Genomic DNA, 25033 nt, shown 5'->3' with positions numbered 1-25033 from the left:
ATTTACTGTCGAAAAGACGGGCTTGGGTTAGGTGATAGTGTAGCTGGTACTTAAGCAGGTATTTTTATCAATGATTTAGAATGTAAATTTTTTGCGAAGTGTCCATAGCTAAAAGATAAAACGATTTATTTCAAGTGGTATGTTGGTGACATTTTATTACTGATGAGCCGCGTGGGATTAGCCGAGCGGTCTGGGGCGCTGCAGTCGTGGACTGTGCGGCTGGTCCCGGCCGAAGTTCGAGTCCTCCCTCGGGCATGGGTGTGTGTGTGTGTTTGTCCTTAGGATAATTTAGGTTAAGTAGTGTGTAAGCTTAGGGACTGATGACCTTAGCAGTTAAGTCCCATAAGATTTCACACACATTTGAACATTTTTGATAGAAGGTGACACCAGTGACGTCGACACATTTGCCCAAGCAATAGGTAGCATATACCCAAAAATAACTTTTACCCCTGAAGTTGAAGAAGATGGCTCCATTAACTACCATGACTTTACTATTAGGAAAGTTAACAATAAACATAAGTTTTGATTTCTAGAAAACCTACTTGTACAGATAGTGTCAAGAATGCCAGTTTGTGCCATCCTCCCCGATACAAAAAGGCTTTCTTCACCTCCATGATTCACCGACTCCTTCGTCTACCTTTGGACGAAATCGAAAAACGTAAAGAACTCAGCATTTTATAGCAGATTGCGGTAGCTAACGGCTTTTCTGTAAATGACGTCACGCTGCCCTACAGTAGGCTAAGGAAACGCATAACAAACAGCAGGCACGCGCACACGCACACACACACAAATAGAACCGGTAAAGATAGAACGAAAACCAAGCCTACGAAATTAACGGAAAAATGTTTCTGCAAATAGAAAAATGTTTTAAAAAGTCTGATGTCAGAGGTGGCTTTCAGGTTAACAACACCCTAAAACTGCGAATAAAACATAAACTGCAAGGGAAGTATTACAAAATTTGATGCCTCTGGAGTATAAGACTGAAATATTATATCGGTCAAACAGGCCGCTCTTTTAACTTAAGGTTTAAAGAACACTCACAGCCACAGAACAAAACTGCTTTGAGACAGCATTTATCTGAAGCTGGCCATTCCACAGGAGGCATTGAGAATTGTGTATGTATTCTCCACAGAGTAGAAAAAGGCCACGCTCTTGATTTATCATAACAGGTTCAAATCCATAAATCAAAAAAGAAATAACCAACCAAACTACTTAACTTACAGAACGACTTCATGCACAATGCCTACTTTCGTTTGTTTCACAATGTTTCACTTTACTCACTTTTTTTTTTCCTTTATTGTAATTTTCAGCACCTCATACAAGGCGGGCTGGCAGCAGCTTAATACGCCGCTCTTCAGCCTTATGGGGTACAATAATATGAGATAGGTGACACAGAAAATACAAAAAATAGCGGGCAAAGAAAGTAGTTACAAAAAAAACAAAAAACAAGAAACCGTTCACGTTGGACGATAAAAACACTAACACTTGTTGACACGGCGCACAAAACACGGAGAACTGCGACGGCACATGTGAACAGTTGAGTTGTAACTGCACGAAACACAAAACGAAGCACACACACTAGACACTGATGGCGATTTTACTCACTGAACGCCTCTGTTATATGTAGTTTGTTGATAGCTTCACCTAGTGTAGAGTGCCTTACATATTTACTTCGTTTTTGTATGTTGTACACGTAATTCTAGTATTTTTTTGTTCCTTCTCTGTTCACGTAGTGTACTGCATTAACTAGATAATGTTGTTTATGCACTGTTACGGAATTTTATCATTCTTTTCTTGCAACGGAGTGCCGGAGGGTAGGAGGGGTCCTCTGCCGGTCACGTTCCTCCAACCACCTCCCTCCTGTGCGTAACCCTGGCGTTAGCGCTAACAGGGGGCGTGGATTGTGTGCAGCACTGTGTTTTCTTTCATTGTGGCTTCTTTAGCTATTTGTTTTATAGTTTTTATATTGATCTCTGAACTATGAACGATGTTTATTACTCTTGTCATTATCTAGAATATTGTCACTTGAGCATATGTCCATTACTGTCTCGTAACTTCCTCTTTTTAACAATCTGGATTGTGGCGTCTTCATCGCTTTTTATTGCTGTAATGCTTATAAGCTCATTACTGCGTCTGCCTTTCTCCCCCTTTATTGGTCCTCTCCCTCCTTGGTTCCTCCCCCCCTTTTTCGTTTTTTCCCTTCCTCCCTCCTTGTTCTTCCCCCTCCCCCCCATCTGCCTTTGGCTCGGGAGTGTCATCTCTGTGCCGCCACTTTCGTGCAGTTTCTACATTGAGTGTTCTACAGTGAGTGTTTTACAGTGGGTGTTCCGTGTTGTGTTTTTTGGGAAGTGTTGCGAACGGCCATCATACTGTCGCTGAGTGTGCCTTTTATCTCTTGCGAACAGAAACCAGACTGTCGCCGTGTTTTTTTTAATTGTGTGTGTGCTATGTTCCTTGTCTGATTCCTGTGTCTTTTATTAACGTTGCCAACCCCTTTTTGCTTTCTGTTTTAACTTTCCGCATTTTTCCGCCATTTTACACTTGACGTCACCGTTTTATCGCCTGTTTTTCTTGTTTCTTTTCTTCTTCCGTTTTTTAAAATAAAAGTCTGTAGGCTGTAGAGCAGCGTACTAAGCTGCTGCCAGCCCGCCCCTTTCGGAGGGAATTGTTGTATTCCCCCTTCATTTTACGGTGTTCAGTTAATCAATGAAAACTAGTGTATGCCTAGATTAGCGACATCTGGTGAACTTACAACACAAAGCTGCCGTACAGTATGTACGGCAGCTTGTTTTGAACAGCAATGCTACGGACAACATGACTCGTGCGAATGCTGCTATTAATACATATTTGACGATGCTGGTGCTGATTTGGCATTTAACATTTGACGATGCCACTATGGCTGCAGTACATTAGGACATTGTTTTTATAAAACATAGGTATGCCTCTTCATATTTAAAGTGCACAAATGCATATATATGTCAATAGTACTTTTTATTAAGGTCTATTTATTGTTTTTAAGCTGTAGACAATCTGCGAGTGTATTTATGTTTTCCCTTTTTTTTTTTTTTTTTTTTTTTTTTTTTTGCTGATCTGAAGATAGTCATTATAGACCGAAATCGGTAATCGGTAATCTGTTAACAAAAAGTTTGTGACCATAGACGTAAAGTAACAGAAATTTATTCTATATACGGGTCACTGTTTTTTCGCGACAGTTTCGCAGCTTGTGAAACATTCGATTTTATTATGATGGTCATCTCTTCCTGTATTCGTGGGAGATGGAAATTTCGGTAAAAGATCTCACCACAACGAAAAAACGCGTGATTACCGACTCCACGCTTGAATCACATTGGTGGTAGTCTCTCCTTCGCTTTCATTGCCTGGCAGCACCCAATTGGTATCAAGTTGATAGGTTAATTAGTTAAATTGATCATAAGAGTCACTTTTCTGCACTCAGATTACACTCACTGGGTAGCCATTACAGGCGTGACGTCTCTTTAGGCTACCCACAGGCTAAGGTTGTCACTTCTTCGGATTGTCGTCAGCTCGTGAGACGTATGTAAGAGGCTGTCATACACTCCTGGAAATGGAAAAAAGAACACATTGACACTGGTGTGTCAGACCCACCATACTTGCTCCGGACACTGCGAGAGGGCTGTACAAGCAATGATCACACGCACGGCACAGCGGACACACCAGGAACCGCGGTGTTGGCCGTCGAATAGCGCTAGCTGCGCAGCATTTGTGCACCGCCGCCGTCAGTGTCAGCCAGTTTGCCGTGGCATACGGAGCTCCATCGCAGTCTTTAACACTGGTAGCATGCCGCGACAGCGTGGACGTGAACCGTATGTGCAGTTGACGGACTTTGAGCGATGGCGTATAGTGGGCACGCGGGAGGCCGGGTGGACGTACCGCCGAATTGCTCAACACGTGGGGTGTGAGGTCTCCACAGTACATCGATGTTGTCGCCAGTGGTCGGCGGAAGGTGCACGTGCCCGTCGACCTGGGACCGGACCGCAGCGACGCACGGATGCACGCCAAGACCGTAGGATCCTACGCAGTGCCGTAGGGGACCGCACCGCCACTTCCCAGCAAATTAGGGACACTGTTGCTCCTGGGGTATCGGCGAGGACCATCCGCAACCAACTCCATGAAGCTGGGCTACGGTCCCGCACACCGTTAGGCCGTCTTCCGCTCACGCCCCAACATCGTGCAGCCCGCCTCCAGTGGTGTCGCGACAGGCGTGAATGGAGGGATGAATGGAGACGTGTCGTCTTCAGCGATGAGAGTCGCTTCTGCCTTGGTGCCAATGATGGTCGTATGCGTGTTTGGCGCCGTGCAGGTGAGCGCCACAATCAGGACTGCATACGACCGAGGCACACAGGGCCAACACCCGGCATCATGGTGTGGGGAGCGATCTCCTACACTGGCCGTACACCACTGGTGATCGTCGAGGGGACACTGAATAGTGCACGGTACATCCAAACCGTCATCGAACCCATCGTTCTACCATTCCTACACCGGCAAGGGAACTTGCTGTTCCAACAGGACAATGCACATCCGCATGTATCCCGTGCCACCCAACGTGCTCTAGAAGGTGTAAGTCAACTACCCTGGCCAACAAGATCTCCGGATCTGTCCCCCATTGAGCATGTTTGGGACTGGATGAAGCGTCATCTCACGCGGTCTGCACGTCCAGCACGAACGCTGGTCCAACTGAGGCGCCAGGTGGAAATGGCGTGGCAAGCCGTTCCACAGGACTACATCCAGCATCTCTACGATGGTCTCCATGGGGGAATAGCAGCCTGCATTGCTGCGAAAGGTGGATATACACTGTACTAGTGCCGACATTGTGCATGCTCTGTTGCCTGTGTTTATGTGCCTGTGGTTCTGTCAGTGTGATCATGTGATGTATCTGACCCCAGGAATGTGTCAATAAAGTTTCCCCTTCCTGGGACAATGAATTCACGGAGTTCTTATTTCAATTTCCAGGAGTGTATGTTTGCCCACAATACTTAGAAGCATCGGTATAGAGCTCACATCTAAACTTCTCTTTCGCCAGAGTATCCATTACCTGCCGTATTCTCACGAATCTTCCAATCTACGATATAGAGCATTTCAGTCAACCTGATTTCGATGAGTAAGAGATGTCCCCCGTCAGGTTACAGACCCAAGCCAATTCTCTCGAAATCCCATCGCATTCTAACAGCACTGTTCCACTGGTTAGAAGGCTAACAGGAAGAGAGCTATTAAACGAGAAAAATTGCACACTAACTTGCAGGAGGAAACTCACAAGTATACAGAGTACACACGAACTCTACAAAGAAACTCAGAGCCATAAGACCTACAGTTCATCCATATCGAATGACGGTCTATAAATGTCACTCTGTCTCTATGTCCTAATCTCCTTTATCACTTTGCTACAATTACCACGCCAGAAACACGACAGTGTGACGGTGTCAGAGTCTTCGTTGACAGCACAGCGTCTCTCTCTTTCTCTGTCACTCTCTCTTTCTGTCTCCTCGCTAGTTTTGTAATATCCAACGCAGTAAAACTGCGAACTATAAAGACTTTGCTACATATATAGACTTTCCTATATATCAGGAAACAAATGCAGTCGACGTGTTGACATCAACCATGTGTGGTGGTTCCTTTAAATATACCTGTAAATGTATTGGTTCACTGGAGCCGGCGACCAGTGATCGAAGTAGATTCCACGGACCTGTGTAAAGTATGGTCGCCGGTACTGGAGAAAGACTTTATCGAGTATCAGCAACAAGGACAGTGTTGGTGTTCGGTTCATTACTTTTTGTTGAAATACATCAAAGCCGTGTATGACTGCAGCTGTGTACAGAGCCATGCATTTTGTTTTTGTGCCATGACTATTTGGTCTGTGTCAGACTGTCAGGTGCTAAACTGACATTAACACGTTTCGATCCATTGGCTCAGACAGGAAGTTGGACATCGCGTGGTGTAAACTACGCTCCTCGCACAATATACAGGATGGTTGTGATACAAGACAGAGGTGGGGTTTCTTATTGACAAAAATGTGAAGGACATCGCAACTTATGGAAACTGGAATGGTCTGCGGCATTATGGAGTGTTTCAAAACAACCGTCCAAATGACCTCTATATGTAATCTCATGGGGTCTCGGTGTCCCATTTCGAAGAGACCAAGAGCATTGATTTCTTGTACTGCAGCCCTGTATGTGACCACTGTTTCGGTGATGGCAATCCCCAGAAGATGTTGCTCCCACCAAGACTCTCTCCATCTCAAATAATCTAGTGGTGTCATTCAACCATTATGTGGTCACCAACAGCGTACATATTGTATGGACAGGATGGTTCAGAATTCGTTCAAACGTCTGAGGTCGTCAATCCCCTAGAACTTAGAACTACTTAAACCTAACCAACATAAGGACATCACACGCATCCATGTAAGAGACGGGATTCGAACAGCCGGCCGCGGTGGTCTAGCGGTTCTAGGCGCTCAGTCAGGAACCGCGCGACTGCTACGGTCGCAGGTTCGAATCCTGCCTCGGGCATGAATGTGTGTGATGTCCTTAGGTTAGTTAGGTTTAAGTAGTTCTAAGTTCTAGGGGACTTATGACCACAGATGTTGAGTCCCATAGTGCTCAGAGCCATTTGAACCATTTGAATTTGATTCGAACCTGCGACCGTAGCGGTCGCGCGGTTCCAGACTGAAGTGCATAAAACCGCTCGGCCAACACGGCCGGCGACAGGATGGAAATGACACCATCAATATGGGACGATGTACTGTAATTAGTACCACAGTTGATACTGCGATCAATTTTAGTAATTTTACAAATTTTTCTGTAATTTCAACTCCAGGCAGTGACACGACAGCATGCTTCCCAATTTCTGTATCATCGCTAAACTACTTCCCCACTACTTAGTGAGTACCATATAATGGACTGCGAATGCAGATACATTTCTGGCCATTGAAATTGCTACACCACGAAGATGACGTGCTACAGACGCAAAATTTAACTGACAGAAGAAGATGCTGTGATATGCAAATGATTAGCTTTTCAGAGCAAAAAAATGGTTCAAATGGCTCTGAGCACTATGGGACTTAACATCTGAGGTCATCAGTCCCCTAGAACTTAGAACTACTTAAACCTAACTAACCTAAGGACATCACTCACATCCATGCCCGAGGCAGGATTCGAACCTGCGACCGTAGCAGTCGCGCGGTTCCAGACTGTAGCGCCTAGAACCGCTCGGCCACCCTGGCAGGCTTTTCAGAGCATTACACAAGGTTGGCGCCGGTGGCGACACCTACAACGTGCTGACATGAGGAAAGTTTCCAACCGATTTCTCATACACAAACAGCAGCTGACCGGCGTTGCCTGGTGAAACGTTGATGTGATGCCTCCTGTAAGGAGGAGAAATGCCTACAATCACGTTTCCGACTTTGATAAAGGTCGGATTGTAGCCTATCGCGATTGCGGTTTATCGTATCCCGACATTGCTGCTCGCGTTGGCCGAGATCCAATGACTGTTAGGCAGAACATGGAATCGGTGGGTTCAGGAGGGTAATACGGAACACCGTGCTGGATCCCAACGGTCTCGTATCACTAGAAGTCGAGATGACAGGCATCTTATCCGCATGCCTATAACGGATCGTGCAGCCACGTCTCGATGCCTGAGTCAACAGATGGGGACGTTTGCAAGACAACAACCATCTGCACGAACAGTTCGACGACGTTTTGCAGCAGCATGGACTATCAGCTCGGAGACCATGGCTGCGGTTACCCTTGACACTGCACCACAGGCCTGCGATGGTGTACTCAACGACGAGCCTGATTGTACGAATGGCAAAACGTCATTTTTTCGGGTGAATTCAGGTTCTGTTTACAGCATCATGATGGTCGCATCCGTGTTTGGCGACATCGCGGTGAACGCACACTGGAAACGATACGCCAGTCACTACTCTTGATGAACTGTGGTATCGTGTTGAAGCTGCATGGGCAGCTGTACCTGTACACGCCATCCAAGCTCTGACTCATTGCCCAGGCGTATCAAGGCCGTTATTACGGCCGGAGGTGGTACATTACGTCCATTCATGGTTAATTCATGGACATATACAGCAAGGTATACAAGACTGCAGCTGTAGCGGTTATAAGCTAAGTACTGACAAACTTATTTGTGCTGTGTAATACAGTTATTAAATTTAATAATTTTCAGCGGTGTTGCGTGCCGTTTGTGGCGAAATAACGACTTAATAAACTTTTGTAATCGTTCGCTCGCTGTGTTTTAGAGGGTTTTCGGTGTGTTGAAGTCGTTAGTCATTTTCGTGCTTTAGTTTTCAACTGACGTTTATTATTCTTTCTAGTGAAATATTTCAGTAAAATTTTCATATAGTGTTTTAACTTCGCTTAGTGTTACAGTGGTAGTTTTAATTTTTTGGTTGTAGCTAATAATTTTGTGAAGTTTTGCTGGTATTGGTATCGGCTGTGTTCTAGTAGTATTAATACAAGTAGCTGATTTCTTAGTAGGCAGAGAATTTCGAGACCATTATTGTTAGTTCTTAAATAGTTCTGCTGGTGTAACTGAATTTTGGTAACGTAGACGTATAGTTTTTTTTCAGTAACTGTAAAATTTACCATGAGTGAAAAGTGTGGGCTCTGTCGTAGGTTTGTGAGTAGTGGATTACGGTGTGGGATTTGTTCAAAGTATTTTCATTGGGGGGAATGCAGTGGGGAAGCCAGTGGTTATTTTAGGGAGATCCTCTCCTGGGAATGTAGAATCTATAGTAGAAACAAGTTAATAGAGGAGCAGGAGCGTAAGATCTGTGCCCTTCAGGTGCAGTTACAATGCGCAAAGGAAGAACTAGATAGGTTGAGGAGGGTGAAGGGTGGTGGGAAATGGGAACTGGCAGTTGGCAAGAAGGTAGCTAGGAAGAGGAGGTACTCAGACAGTTTTACTTTGCATACATGCAATAGATACGACCAACTGTCAGAGTTGAATGGAGAGGAGCCTCGTGTAACCGTAGATGTAGGGAACTTGCAGCAGTCCTCAGCAATTAGGAGGCCTAGGTTAGTTGCAGAGTCTAGCAGAAAGAAGGTTCTGCTGCTAGGTAGTTCCCACGGTAGAGTTGTGGGCCAGCAGTTGCAAGAAGTGTTGGGGATTGAGTACCAGGTCACCAACATTGTGAAGCCTAGTGCAGGTGACTGAAAGCATAGGGGAGTTATGTAAGAATTTTACGAAGGGGCGCAGGTAGTGATAGTGGGTGGAGCAGGTAACAGTCTCGATAGGGACGGGGAATATGATGTCAGTGGTGACTTGGTTAAGATAGCTACTCAAACTGGTGGCACTAATATACATTTCGTGCAACTGTTTCAGCGTCATGATCGGCCTCACCTTAATGCGGCTGTTAGGCGCGTTAATGTGGGGCTGGGGAGGGCACTGATGGCGAAGGGCACGGATCACATTTCAGTGGTGCCAGTTGGGTCTATCAGTAGATGGGGTTTCACTAGGCATGGCCTGAACCTCAATAGGTACGGGAAGGGGAGGCTGGTTAGGCTTATAGGTGACAGTGTAGTGGGTTGTGGTGGTGGTAGTGGTATCACTCATGGAAAAATTCCTATAGTAGTTGGTGTTAGAGCTGCACCTTTTTTAGACTGAAGTCAGCTGATAGGTATACCTGCTTAAAGGAAGTGCCTCTAACTAAGGGCTCACCTCCAGAGGATGTAATGTTTCCAAGTAGAGAAGGAATTAGCATATTTCATCAAAATATAAGAGGTATTAGAGGTAAAGTTAGTGAACTGCTAATAGATGTTAACTCTGAAATTATTGGTGTATCAGAGCATCACTTAAATAATTTGATAATTCAGAGGCTTCCTTTACCAGGTTACAGATTAGCTGGCTGTTCCTTAGTTGAACTTAGGGAAACTAAACTTCTAATTGCTGTTGTTTATAGGTCCCCTAACTCCGACTTCAGAGCATTTTTGCTTAAGCTAGAGAGGGTTCTTGATTCACTTTGTAGGTTTGTGCAAGAAAAAGGATGTTGGTAGATCTCCTAAATTCATATGATCTGATGCAAACTGTGTTTTTTCCAACTAGGGTGCAGAGGAACAGTAGCACAGCCATAGACAATATTTTTATTCGTTCTTCATTACTAGATGGACATTATGTTAGAAAAAGGGTGTATGGCCTTTCAGACCATGATGAACAAATTTTAACACTAAAAGGTTTTTGTACTCTATCCAATGTCGTATTTAATTACAAAACTACGTAGGAAAGTTAATCCAACAGCAATGGAGAGTTTTTCAAAACTTGTCAAGGAACAAGAGTGGCAAGATGTTGTAGTGACGATAATATAGGTGATAAATACAATGCTTTCCATAACACATTTCTCATGCTCTTTGAGAGTTGCTTTCCATTAGAACATTCTAAACGGGGTACTAGCAGTAATGGACAGCACGGTTGGCTGACTAGTGGGATAAGGATATCATGTGGAACAAAGCGGGAATTATATCAAAATGTTAGAAGTAGTCACAATCAAGCTACAGTAGCCCATTACAAACAGTATTGTAAGGTGCTGAAAAATGTTATTAGCAAGGCAAAACGTATGTGGTATGCAAATATAATAGCTAATTCACAGGATAAAATTAAAGCCATATGGTCAATTGTGAAGGAAGTGTCTGGTCAGCAGAACAAGGTCGACGATATAAAGTCAGTTCGCAGTAGTAATATTTCTGTTACTGATAAGTCAGATATATGTACAGTATTTAACAACGATTTTCTGAGCATTGCTGGTGAATTAAATAAAAATTTAGTATCTACAGGAAATCGTATAAATTTCTTAGCAAATGCCTTTCCTAGATTGATATCTGAAATACTCCTCTGTGATACAGACAAGAGGGAGATTGAGACAATAATCAAATCACTGAAGACTAAGGACTCTCATGGTTATGATGGAGTGTCTAGTTAGAATATTACAGTACTGTGCTGCACATGTTAGCCCTGTATTTAGCCATATTTGTAATTTTCCTTTAGGAATGGTCAGTTTCCTGAGCGATTAAAGTACTCAGTAGTAAAGCCGCTTTATATAAAAGGGAGAAAGGGATAATGTAGATAATTTTAGACCTATTTCTATGCCATCAGTGTTTGCAAAAGTTATCGAAAAGGCTGTGTATGTAAGGTTAATTGATCATTTTATATCACACGATTTGCTATCAAATGTACAGTTCGGCTTCAGAAGTCGTTTGACAACTGAAAATGCTATATTCTCTTTTCTCTGTGAGGTACTGGATGGGCTAAACAAAAAGTTTCGAACGCTTGGCGTATTTTTTGATTTAACAAAGGCATTTGACTGTGTTGATCACACAATATTGCTCCAGAAGTTGGACCATTACGGAATAAGTGGAGTAGCTCACAATTGGGTCACCTCTTACTTTAACAACAGGCAACAAAAGATCATTATTCACAATGTTGATAACGGCTGTGATGTGGGATCTGAGTGGGGTACTGTCAAGTGGGGGGTGTCCATCAGTGTTGGGGCCGCTCCTGTTCCTTATTTATATAAATGGTATGCCCTCTAGTATTATGGGTAGCTCTAAAATATTTCTGTTTGCTGATGACACTAGCTTGGTAGTAAAGGATGTTGTGTGCAACATTGACTCGATTTCAAGTAGAGCAGTACATGACCTCAGTTCATGGCTTGTAGAAAATAAACTAACGTTAAATCACAGTAAGACTCAGTTTTTACAGTTCCTAACACACAATTCAACAAAACCTTGCGTTTTAATCTCACAGAACGGGTATATGATTAGTGAACAGTTCAAATTCCTAGGTGTTCAGATAGATAGGAAACTGTCGTGGAAAGCCCACGTTCAGCATCTTGTTCAAAGACTTAATACTGCCATTTTCACTATTCGAACGGTATCGAAAGTGAGTGATATTTCGACACGTAAATTAGTCTACTTCGCTTATTTTCATTCACTTATGTCGTATGGTGTTATGTTTTGGGGTAACTCTTCCCACTCTAGAAGGATATTTTTGGCTCAGAAACGGACGGTTCGGGCAATAGGTGGTGTGAGTTCACCAACCTCTTGTCGACCTCTTTTCACGAGTCTGGGTATTTTGACATTGGCTTCTGAATATGTATATTCCTTATTGTCGTTTGTTGTTACCAATATTTGTTTATTTCCAACAATAAGCAGCTTTCACTCGGTTAATACTCGGCAGAAATCAAACCTCCATTTGGATCGGACTTCCTTAACTCTTGTGCAAAAAGGTGTGCAGTATACTGCTGCACCATTTTCAGTAAGCTGCCACTCGAATTCAAAAATCTTAGCAGTAATCCACGCGCTTTCAAATCGAAACTGAAGAGTTTCCTCATGGGTCACTCCTTCTATTCTGTCGAGGAGTTCCCTGAAAAATTAAGATGATTGTCATTGTATTGCTGATAGCGTTTGCTTAAACTTATGTACCGATTTTCTTTCAGGTTCATGAACATTTATTTTTATCTGTTACTACTTTTTATGTTGTAAGTTCATGTACTGACACGTTCCATGAGCTTGGAGATTTGCTCCTCAATTTGGTTCTACGGAACTTGACATTTAAATAAATAAATAAAGTATTCTACACTGATGCAATTAGATTATCTCCATATTTCTAGCACTTCGATCATAGTACGGAATTTACGATTACTACTGGCCATCTTTCCCCTATGTGAATGAGAGTCACAGAGTATTCTCGTATTCACGGGGTAATATGGAGATTGAAAGACCTCCCCGCATTGTCTTTGACCAACCGTCCCTGAAATGCAAATGTTGATTTAATTTACAACTGACAATAAGTAGGAGGGTACTATACCCACTACATTCCACACCTCATAAAGGAGAGAGTGAGCTGAGTCTGTAATTGCTGTTCAGTGAAGACTGTTCCGCACCAATCTTACTCATGGTACCAATCCAAGTGCTCAAGATCTCCCCAGATGCGTTGCTGTCGAGAAGGTTCAACCCCTTAACGGTGTATAGTACATACGAGAGTGTTGTGAAGATGTAACAGACGGTTATGAGGACAACGTGTGGTTTATGCGTGATGGAGCTCCAGACTGATGGAGTTCGAAGTGTCTTATGTAAACCAACTGTGACTTGCGGAAACATCCCTTCTTTCTAGATTGCGTCGTCAGCCTACCATTACATCATACCTCGTTACAACCCCTCTCAACTGACCACTCCATCTACACTACTGGCCATTAAAATTGCTATACCACGAAGATTACGTGCTACAGACGAGAAATTTAACCGACAGGAAGAAGATGCTGTGATATTTAAGTGATTAGCTTTCAGAGCATTCACACGAGGTTCGCGCCGGTGGTGACACCTACAACGTGCTGACATGAGGAAAGTTTCCAACCGATTTCTCATACACAAACGGCAGTTGACCGGCGTTGCCTGGTGAAACGTTATTGTGATGCCTCGTGTAAGGAGGAGAAATGCGTCCCATCACGTTTCCGACTTTGATAAAGGTCGGATTGTAGCCTGTCGCGATTGCGGTTTATCCTATCGCAACATTGCCGCTCGCGTTGGTCGAGATCCAATTACTGTTAGCAGAATATGGAATCAGTGGGTTCAGGAGGGTAATACGGAACGCCGTGCTGGATCCCAACGGCCTCGTATCACTAGCAGTCGAGATGACAGGCATCTTATCCGCATGGCTGTAACGGATCGTGCAGCCACGTCTCGGTCCCTGAGTCAACAGATGGGGACGTTTGCAAGACAACAACCATCTGCACTAACAGTTCGAAGACGTTTGCAGCAGCATGGACTATCAGGTCGGAGACCATGGCTGTAGTTGCCCTTGACGCTGCATCACAGTCAGTAGCGCCTGCGATGGTGTACTCAATGACGAACCTGGGTGCACGAATGGCAAAACGTCATTTTTTCGGATGAATGCAGGTTCTGTTTACAGCATCATGATGGTCGCATCCGTGTGTGGCGACATCGTGGTGAACGCACATTGGAGGCGTGTATTCGTCATCGCCATACTAGCGTATCACCCGTCGTGATGGTATGTGATGCCATTGGTTACACGTCTCGGTCATCTCTTGTTCACACTGACGGCACTTCGAACGGTGGACGTTACATTTCAGTTGTGTTACGCCCCGTGGCTCTACCCTCCATTCGATCCCTACGAAACCCTACATTTCAGCAGGATAATGCACGACCGCATGTTGCAGGTCCTCTACGGGCCTTTCTGGATACCGAAAATGTTCGTCTGCTGTCCTGGCCAACACATTCTCCAGATCTCTCACCAACTGAAAATGTCTGGTCAATGGTGGCCGAGCAACTGGCTCGTCATAATGCACCAGTCACTACTCTTGATGAACTGCGGTATCGTTTTGAAGCTGCATGGGCAGCTGTAGCTGTACACGTCATCCAAGCTCAGTTTGACTCAATGCCCAAGCGTATCAAGGCCGTTATTACGGGCAGAGGTGGTTGTTCTGGGTACTGATTTCTCAGGATCTATGCACCCAAATTGCATGAAAATGTAATCATATGTCAGTTCTAGTATAATATATTTTTCCAATGAATGCCAGTTTATCATCTGCATTTCTTCTTGGTGTACCAATTTTAATGGCCAGTAGTGTACTTTCTGTCATCCTTAAACGCGGATCCATGTCAATTTAGAGTCAGATGGATCCCTCTTACAGGAAAGCATGAAAGATAGCACTCAAATTGCATGTATCCTATTTCCTAACAGACATGCAGTAGAATGTTGTTAAATATCTTACAGACAAGTTGCTGTGTCGTTTTTTGCTAGCTGACGCTACATGGTTGTGGTTAGTAGAGAGTACAGAGAAGCACTACGTTTGTTAGGATTTTAAAGACCTAAACAGTCTTGCACAGGGTCAAAATTTCATTTTTTCGGCATTTCAGACTGAGGGTGTCTCCCAGAGGGGGAGGGGTTAATTAATTGAATAGTGAATCAATTTGATAGGGTTGGAGGGGGCTATTCGAATAACTCAGGCCTGAAAGAGTAGTTATATTGGTGAGGGGGAGGTGGAGGGTTGGAGATTTCCAGAGGGGTGGTGGAGGAGGAGGAGGAGGAGGAGGAGGAGGAGGAGTAGATGGAGTGGATTGGGGTGGGGGGCTTCGTAGAAGGACTGATTGTTCCCAGGGGTCATAAATCAACCCCAGAGGATGATAAACCGCTTCACAGAACAATATGTTAAGGGAAGGGAGTCATAAATCAATCAAGTTTGGCCCTGAATGTATGCAAGCTGCACTAACAAAGGGCACCAGAACGAAGTGTGTCCCACTCTTATGGTATTGGACACAAACTGTAGGCTCTCTAGGTCAGCTGCAACTGGTCCTGTAGTGAATGATGGTTCAAAAATGGCTCTGAGCACTATGGGACTTAACATCTGTGGTCATCAGTCCCCTAGAACTTAGAACTACTTAAACCTAACTAACCTAAGGACACCACACACATCCATGGCAGAGGCAGGATTCGAACCTGCGACCGTAGCAGTCGCGCGGTTCCGGACTGCGCGCCTAGAACCGCTTGACCACCGCGGCTGGCGGTAGTGAATGATACCAGCAACCATGTAGGAGTAGTAGTTCTGTGTGACCACTGAAGGTGGAAGACCGATAGCTCATGAAGAAGCTAATTAAGGCTTCCATGGGAGACTGCATCACTTTTGCAGTGTGAGATTTAAGTATTCTCCAGTTCTGAATTTGACACTGGGTGGAATGGAATGTGGCCCTGTGGAGCTTTAGCGAACACTAACTTCTCCGTCCAGCGTCTTCCTAGAGCAAACTGACCCTAGCACACACTAGTGCAAAACTAGAATTAGATAGAGGCAAATAGTTCTGCTGTATGCCGTTAGACTGCGTGCACTGCCTCTTTCCAGCTGACAACTGACAATCACTTTACACAGAAACTCGCATTTCAGACCACAATCAGCCATTGTTAACTTATTACCAGTGCTTTCACAGACCGTGTTGTTTATATATTCAATATTCTGTATTAAAACAGTAGCGTTTGTATAGCGTTGTTTTTCGCGGAAGCTACAGTTCGCATAATTAAAAATGGACCGTTGGTTAAAAAGTGGTTCGTTAAAACGAGAAAGGCCTAGAGATGAAGGGGAAGATAATGCACTTGATGTTCAAGCGAGTAAGTCGGTGACTTTCGAACCGAAGTTGTCAGTGTCCATTTAACCTAAATCTTCGGCGTCCCTTGTACCTAACCCTTCCAAGATCAGTGTTAAGCTCATTGGAAAAATTTGAAAATATAGCCTTGATTACTTGGAAATCGCTTTTACGTTTACTGGATCTGAGCAAGAGCCTAAACCTCAATGTGTAATTTGCTATGAAAGCCTTTCGAATGAATGTATGAAACCAGCAAAACTCCGGCGCCATCTTGAAATAAAGTACCCAGAGTACAAAAGTAAGTCATAAGATGTTTTCAAAAATAAATTAGGAAAGTTGAAAACCTCTCGCAAAACAATTACCAAACACTGTGGTGCAAACGTAAATGAAAATGCAACCCTTGCGTCTTACGAGGTTGCTCAGCTTTTTGCTAAATGTGGGAAAAACCGCACAATTGCTGAGGAACTTACACTGCCATCAGCAATAATACTTTGCAAGAGAATGTTAGGTGATGCAGCTGCTAACGTAATAGGAAGTCCCGCTCTCAGATATTAATGTTCAAAGACGAATTACTGATATGGCAGTTAACATTGCTGGCTAGACTTCGCATGAGTGACATATACGCTCTACAATTGGATGAAACCACAGACATATCAAAAAAAGCTATAGTATAGGTTTTCGCTCGATTCTTATGGGAGGACCAAGTATTCGAAGATTTTCTTTTTCCGTGCGAACTATTGCATACAACAGCAGATGATATTTTTACTGTGTTAAATAATTATCTCAATGAACACGATGTCACCTGGAAAAAATGTGTAGGCTTGTAGACGGATGGAGCAAAGTCAATGGCTGGCAAAAAAACAGGACTTCTAGCTCGTATCAGAGCAGTAGTCCACGAGGTGAAATGGACTCACTGTTGTATCCATCGTGAAGCCTCAGTAGCCAAAAGATTGCCTGAACCTTTGCAAAAGACACTCAACGAAGTAGTTTAAATCATCAACTACATTAAAACTCGACATCTGCAATCCAGATTATTTTATTTGTTGTGTAAAGAGATCGGCAGTGAGCATGAGCAACTTCTTATTCATACGGAAGTAAGATTGCTTTCTCGAGGTAAGATCTTGTCAATATTTTTTGAACTTAGAGACGGAATTCGTGTCTTCCTTCTTGACACAAAGTACGTGGATTTTCTTACTGACTTCCCTTGGATTGCTCAGTTGCGTACTTAGCTGATGTGTTTGAACACTTGAATTTACAAGGAAAAAATGTAGACATGTCCAAAGTTGAGGACAAGGTTAGTGCTATGGTCAAAAAGTGTCAGATCTGGGTGTCAAGGATAGAAAACGAGTCACTAACTTACTTTTCTACTTTAAAACAATTCTTGGAGTCATCAGAGGAGAGTTTGCCTAACCAGATCAAGATCAATGTAGCCGAGCATCTACGCAACCTAGCCACCACTTTTAGATAGTATTTCCCTGAACCTGAACCTGACCCTGACGACAGATGGATTCGAAGTCCCTTCAACTGTGAAGAAATAGACAAAATCCAAGGCCTCCCTGATGAAGAGCAATATCAACTTGTGGATCTGTCCAGCCGAGGTAGGATGATAAACATTTTCATCGGTGATAAAATTACAGACTTCTGGACATCAGCACACAAGGACTACAAGAAACTTGGAGATAAGGCAATGAAAAAGATCCTTCCATTTGCAAGCACATATCGGTGTGAGCAAGTATTTTCTTCCATGTGTTTCATGAAAAACAAATATAGGTATCGGCTCGACATGTGGTCGGATTTCAGAGTGAAAGTTTCAAGTTTGGAACCTAATATTTCAGAAATAATGGACTCAAAGGTCAGATTGAATTCATGTCATTAAGAACTGAAAATTAAAACTAACTGTATACAGATGGAGTACTCTGTTGTAACTGTATTTTTTTCATATAAATAATACCTTGTATGAAATTCGTGTTTTCTTATTTTTCACACATGTCTACTCAGTGCAGTCTCAAGTGTCACACACTTTAAAGACCAATACACTCAGTTTTAAATTTTTTCTGTCATTTTCAGTACTCAATTTTTATTTTTTTAAGGAGTTTGTTATACTAAACACCCAGATCTGAAGACAAAGATTTTGAGCAATAATCAAAAGTTTAACAATAACAATAATGGCTAAATTTAAAAAGTTTTAAGCTCAATATTTTTTCAATGATGAATATGTCAATGTTTTTTCTAGGTACCAAAAGTAGAAAATGTATAAAAGGACTCTTAATATGGCTTTTTTAGGTACTTCATGCTGTGATATGACACGGTACCAATCATACTCGATGAGGGGGTCCTCGAGAAAATTATGTTGGGTACCCCTGATTTAGCCAATCAAGAAACTTCTCTAGAAATACACATCCTTCATCTTCTTGATGTTTTGTAAGTGGTTTCTGCATCACTTCCCTATATCTTAGTCCATTAAAAGGGGTCTTAACATTAACAATCTGCCACCAAGTGCTGATTATATTTACAAATTCAGCACTGCCTTCATAATATTCAATGTGAATTTGGGTCCTAACTCAAGTAAACTACTATGGAAGTTTTCATTGAAAATTTGGCAAACAAACTTTACATTCTGTTTTTCCAGTGAAGATGGCCACAGTGCTTTCAAGCTTAAACCATAACCAAATTTTAGTAATTTGTTGCTTTCAATTTCAAATAATGATCTTATTGCAGAAAATGAAGCTTGCATTGTAATAGATGTGTTCTCAAAACTGGGGAAAATGAATGTCATAAAATCATTTTTAGGTTAATCCAATTATTTCTTATGCATTTGAAAATATGAACACTGTCAATAACATAGAACAAAGGCCTGGAATGATTTGCAGGGTGTGCATAAGCAATACTGAACTGTGGTGGAGTTGCAAAATTAGATATTGCCTTTCTATTAATTGAGTTGTTGTCTGTTGTAATACAGATAACTCTTAAACCTAAATTTTCTAACCCAATCAATACATTCCTGATTACACTGTACAAGTTATCAGCAGTCATCTTATTTACAGGCAAGATGTGAACAACATCCTTGAATGGTGACGTCACACCTTGCACCATAAACACGTGTGCTGTTGTTGCAAGAGCTGTACTGTCGTGTGCCATTCCTACCAGATTTCCTCCTTTTTAATCCCTGGCTGATTTAATGTGTATTTCATCCAACATGAGTGTCACAAAACACTCATGTGGTTTCAGATTCAATACATTCTCCCTAATGTATGCCTAAAAGTTTGAACTACTAGGATTAACTTCAGCATTACCACAAACGTTTCTGATTGTATTGGGATGGGGCAGAATAATATTCCTAGTATTATATATAAACCTGTATGCATGACCTGAAATGAAAAAGAACAATGACGCAAAAAGTAATACATCAGGAGCAAATTTGTGTCTTTTAGTAGGTGAAAAGCTCAGTTGAAGCTGACTTTTTATAAGCTCAACAGAAGTTTTAGTTCCGCTTACACACTCTAAATTGCACAACAACTCAACAACAATATCAGGTAGGTGACTTTCTTCTTGAGTATGTATCAAACCTTCTACAAATATTATAAATTTCTCTATATCAAGAATAGTACTTACAGTTTTTGAAATTTTTTTGCAGGAGACTTCTTGACCCATGAGAAAAACACTTACGCTCACATTTGAATTAATAACTATGTACAGAAGATCATATGATGTTTTCTCAGTATCAAAATAAAAAAATAAAATATATGAATCCTTAACTGCTGTAGACCACTTTTCACTACACTTCACACACTCAAGTTTCTTCGTTAATTTTTCAAACGAGCTGAAATTTATCTTCTTATTGTATTCCTCCAGTGACTTAATACTGGTTTCTACTGCTGATTTCAGTGCAGCAGCCTCACGTTTTTGCTGCTTTTCACATGGAGATTCCCTGTTGGATGGCATTGTCTTGGATAAGTAGGATGGGCAGTTAGGAAATTTTCAGGGTACAGCAGTTTTTCTGAGTTTTGGCTTTCTTAGAGGTGAAGTTACTGTAACTCCCGTCTTCCAATCTACTGCACTCGTTCCCTTAATAGATCGCCTTCGAAAAAGTGTAGGTAATATACCTACGAAGAGATGAAACATATACGGCATTGACATTCTAAAACTTTTCTACGAAACTACATTAAACTGCTAGGTAATTTCGTCATACTATCAGTGTTTAAAATGAAAGAATGCTTGCTAGGAATAAAATTATCCCTTTTGATTGCGGATAACTATTTTCCACGCATTTCTTCATCTGAAGGGAATGTAAATACGTGCACTTTGTTCTTATCGTTGTAGTTACTTACACAGCCGGGAACATAACACTTGTTGACCAGTGTATTGACTAAAGCTGAGCTGTTAAAGATACCTTATGCCTCAGGAACCACTACAGTGATTTCCAACAATATTTCAGTCCAATTCAGTAGCACAGATAGACCAAGGCAGTTAACAGTTTGAAACAATAAGCCCCGTTGGCGGGAAGGCAACTTCACGTTCATGTAGAGCCGTTTCCAAACAAGCTACTATTGTGGCTCTGGCTAGTTCCGCCTAACCGGCATAGGTGGCGTTGCTCGAGCATAGCCGGTAGACCGTGACGTCGCAGCCTGATTCTCAGTGAGTTGGGAGGCCTTGTCTTTTAGGTGGCGTTGGGTTAATTGGCTGGTGGGTGCACAGACGGTGACAGTCACTGCTTTGGCGCTGTCACCTTGCCTGGTGTATTCGCGCACTGCAGTGTTCTCTTGACTGCCGGCATGACATACAACGTTCCGGCGCGCGGTGTTAGTTCAGACACGGCTCTTGTGACGTCGCAGTGGGTCCGCTTTAAACATGTTGGAGGGACGGCTCTCAGCTGAATCATGACCTGCTGATCGTGTGTTGTTCATTGTGAGCGCCTATCGACGTCGCGGCAGGTTTGTGCCAACTTCCTCTCTGTGAGCTTTCTTTTCTATAACTCCACGTCGTCGCATTTCTCCTTCACGATGCGGTGTGTTTACTGTGGAGGATGAACTGTAATAATCTATTGATTGCTGAAGAAGGAAGCTGCAAGACAACAATTACACGCAACCAAGTCCGTCAACAGCAGGGCTTACTTTCGGCCGGAAAGCGCAGGAAAGGCATTCCGGTACCTCCGAGGAAATTTGTTTTGGACTCGCTGGAACAAGTTGGCACCAGAGATTTGAAAAAGTACACGTGTATGAAAGTAGTAAATGCGCCGGTACCAGTGAACATGACAGAGAGTGAACAAAGAGATGCGACGTGCTGGTACTGTGTGTGTGTGTGTGTGTGTGTGTGTGTGTGTGTGTTTATGTTTTCAGTATACTAAAGATGAGCTTCGTTCGGAAGTTGTGGTCGGTACATATTGGTAACTCTTGCGGATGTCGGAGTTTTACGTGACCCCTATGGGCCAGGCACGTCTTCATTGTTATTTATCGCTGAATGATTTATTAATCAGTAGCTAGAGCGCAAGTGTTTCAATACTGCGGCTGGCAGCGGTTGAAAAACTGACGTCGTAACCACGAAGGCTCCCGCTTGTGCCGATGTGTATCGAGCAGACTACAGGACCTGTTATTTACATCAAATCGTGTGGTTTTATTGTTTCCATTATAAGAAATTACGTTTTAGAAACCTGAAATTGAGGATATTATTTTGTAAAAAATGTTTTCTCATTATGTTAACACAAGTTCTCAGAAATCGAAAGTTTGAGGAGGGGGTGGGCGGCCTGTGCAATGTTTGTGTGGTCGCAGAGGTGCGTACTGGCAACTAAAATTTTACAAATGAACCACTAGTCAACGGTAGAGTGTGCCCGCCCGATTGGCCGTGCGGTCTAACGCATGGCGGGAAGGAGCGCCTGGTCCCCGGCACGAATCCGCCCGGCGAATTTGTGTCGAGGTCCGGTGAACCGGCCAGTCTGTGGATGGTTTTTACGCGGTATTCCATCTGCCTCGGCGAATGTGGACTGGTTCCCCTAATTCCGCCTCAGTTACACTATGTCGGCGATTGCTGCGCAAACAAGTTCTCCACGTACGCGTACACCACCATTACTCCACCACGCAAACATAGGGGTTACACTCGTCTGGTGTGAGACGTTCCCTGGGGGGGTCCACTGGGGGAGCCGAACCGCACAGTAACCCAGGGTTCGGTGTGGGGCGGCGATGGGGTGAAGTGGACTGCGGTAGTCGTCGTGGGGTTGTGGACCACTGCGACTGCGGCAGGGACGGAGCCTCTCGGTCGTTATCTAGGTCCCCGGTTAACATACAATACAATACAACGGTAGAGTACGAGCCGTCCAGAGAGAAACCCAACACAAAATCCAGTTACGCGGCGAGGACTTCAGCGTTGGGCTGGTTCAGCGCGTTGCAAACAGCTTCATGCAGCGGAGTGAGCTGCTCTGTCGTTCACGGGGGCGGACCTTAGAGGCGGCGCGGCAGCAGACTAGAGGGGTGTGTCCAGCACAGGCGGCCTCTCTCGGGCTTTGCCTCCCAGCGATGTCCGCTATGCTAGGGATGGGAAAAAAACCTACCGGTTAAAACCGATACCGAGATTTCAGTTCTATATAGACGGTATTTTTCGGTATTTGTTTGGTCTCGGTTATAACAGGTGTTTTATTTTTTACTAACAACAACGTAAAAAACGAAAATATCAATTAACCATAGCAGCACAGTTAAAACTTTTCGGTTTTATAAAAAACTTTTTTTAAAGGACGAGTAATTTTTCTTGCGTTATCGTAGAAAATGATAAAACTATCAGAGCTATTTTAATAACTGTGCCAGCAGAAACGAGCAACAAACACATAGCATAAGAATTGGTTGCTTGGTTTGTGGGATTAAAGGGACAACACTGCTACGGTCATCGGTACCAGGTACATCATTGTCTCAGAAGACAAGAATTGGTACAGAATTTCGGAGACAATGATGTACCTGTTACTATGTGGCGTGGCCTGCTGGATGGTACTCGTATACATGCAGTGTGCAAGATGGCTCAAATGGCTCTGAGCACTATGGGACTTAACTTCTGAGATCATCAGTCCCCTAGAACTACTTAAACCTAACTAACGTCAGGACATCACACACATCTGTGCCCGAGGCAGGATTCGAACCTGCGACCGTAGCGGCCGCGTGGTTCCAGACTGTAGCGCCTAGAACCGCTCGGCCACTCCGGCCGGCAGCGTGCAAGACTTGTCCAATCTGGTCTATGTGGTATTGACTGACTCACGTCGCCGGACATCGGTTGTACTACAGATTGACCCATCCCTAGTCTGGAAGTATTTTATGAAGTGTGGTATCAAACAAGTACAACGTTCCATTTGCTATAAAAGATTAAAACCGGGTCGGCAGAAGTGTCCGAGCGGTTCTAGGCACTACAGTCTGGAACCGCGCGACCGCTACGGTCGCAGGTTCGAATCCTGCCTCGGGCATGGATGTGTGTGATGTCCTTCGGTTAGTTAGGTTTAAGTAGTTTGAAGTTCTAGGCGATTGATGACTTCAGCAGTTGTCCCATAGTGCTCAGAGCCAATTGAACCATTAAAACCGGGAGGAGCCACAGCAAACTTGTGTCATAACATAAGGAGAAAATTTAAAACATAATCGTTTATTTATTGTTAACATAACAAAAAAGAAAGCAGCTCATACTGTGATTACACAAAATGCCTTTATCTCCTTTTAGCCATTCAAAACGGACAAATTAACACTAAAAATAGAGTTCTTCAAGATCAGTTTTCACCCTTTAGCACTGACCATTTGGAATGTCCAAATAGTAGTATGATCCACGATTAAAACGTGATTTTTCGGAAAATTAGAATCAGTAGAAGAGTACTTGTGGTTTCTTATAGTATTCGAACAATTTTTTTCCCCGAAAAACAATGAACGATTGACGAACTAAGTGTTTTTACTTGCCTGCTTAATTTAACATTTCAGTTCTATGTATCTTGAAACTGAACAACTCAAAATTTTCAATCTTTGTACAATTTCCGTGTTTACTACAGGAAATAAATGAAATAAGCACTCCGAGTGGCCTACCGGGACCATCCGACCGCCGTGCCATCCTCAGTGGAGGACGAGGGTAGGAGGGGCGTGGGGTCAGCGCACCGCTCTCCCGGTCGTTATGATGGTATTCTTGGCCGAAGCCGCTACTATTCGGTCGAGTAGCTCCTCAGCTGGCATCACGACGCTGAGTACACCCCGAAAAATGGCAACAGCGCATGGCGGCCTGGATGGTCACCCATCCAAGTGCCGACCACGCCCGACAGCGCTTAACTTCGGTGATCTCACGGGAACCGGTGTATCCACTGCTGCAAGGCCGTTGCCCCAAATGAAGTAAGAGAAACTGAAAATCGATTATTTCAGAAAGCGATTATTTTGAGTGGTTTTAACAGCCCATTTACATTGGTATAACCGAAAACCGGTTATTTCTACGATAACCGCCATCCCTACTCTACGCTTGTCAAGTCAATATCCCTCTGCGGATTCGTACTAGCCGGGTAAGAATACAACAGGACTGTTGATGTTTATAAAAATATCGGGAATCAGATGTATCGATATTTTAAAAAAAATATCATTATGGGCTTTCGATACGTCAAAAAATATGCATTTATTTGTATACAGACGGAAAATGATCGACGTATCATTTAAGTATCGATTTATTATCAGATGTTCTTTACATTAACAGACTAGCAGCCTGCCCATCCTTCTTAGAGCAAGAACTGAAAGGAAAACGATGCATGTTCATGCTTGGCCATAACCATTTTACTGCCAATGGTAATGCATGTTAGAGGCACAAATAAAGGCTGTCCGATAGGTTCGTCGTTCGGTTTCGTCACGTATCGGATTACATATCCAGAATACTTCGTGTCGACTTCTCGGTTTTTTCATTTATGCCGACACCAGCGA

The 25033-nt window shown here is 43.3% G+C and overlaps 1 pseudogene; it reads right to left on the bottom strand.

The window, feature by feature from the left end:
- Window positions 1-24333: 24333 nt before the first annotated feature.
- Window positions 24334-24451, bottom strand: LOC124555193 (annotated as a pseudogene).
- Between the last annotated feature and the right edge of the window lie 582 nt (window positions 24452-25033).

The sequence above is a fragment of the Schistocerca americana genome, chromosome 1 (genome assembly GCF_021461395.2).
Source record: "Schistocerca americana isolate TAMUIC-IGC-003095 chromosome 1, iqSchAmer2.1, whole genome shotgun sequence".
Lineage (NCBI taxonomy): Eukaryota > Metazoa > Arthropoda > Insecta > Orthoptera > Acrididae > Schistocerca > Schistocerca americana.
The sequence above is the reverse complement of the archived record's forward strand: the minus strand, read 5'-3'. Positions and strand labels throughout refer to the sequence as shown.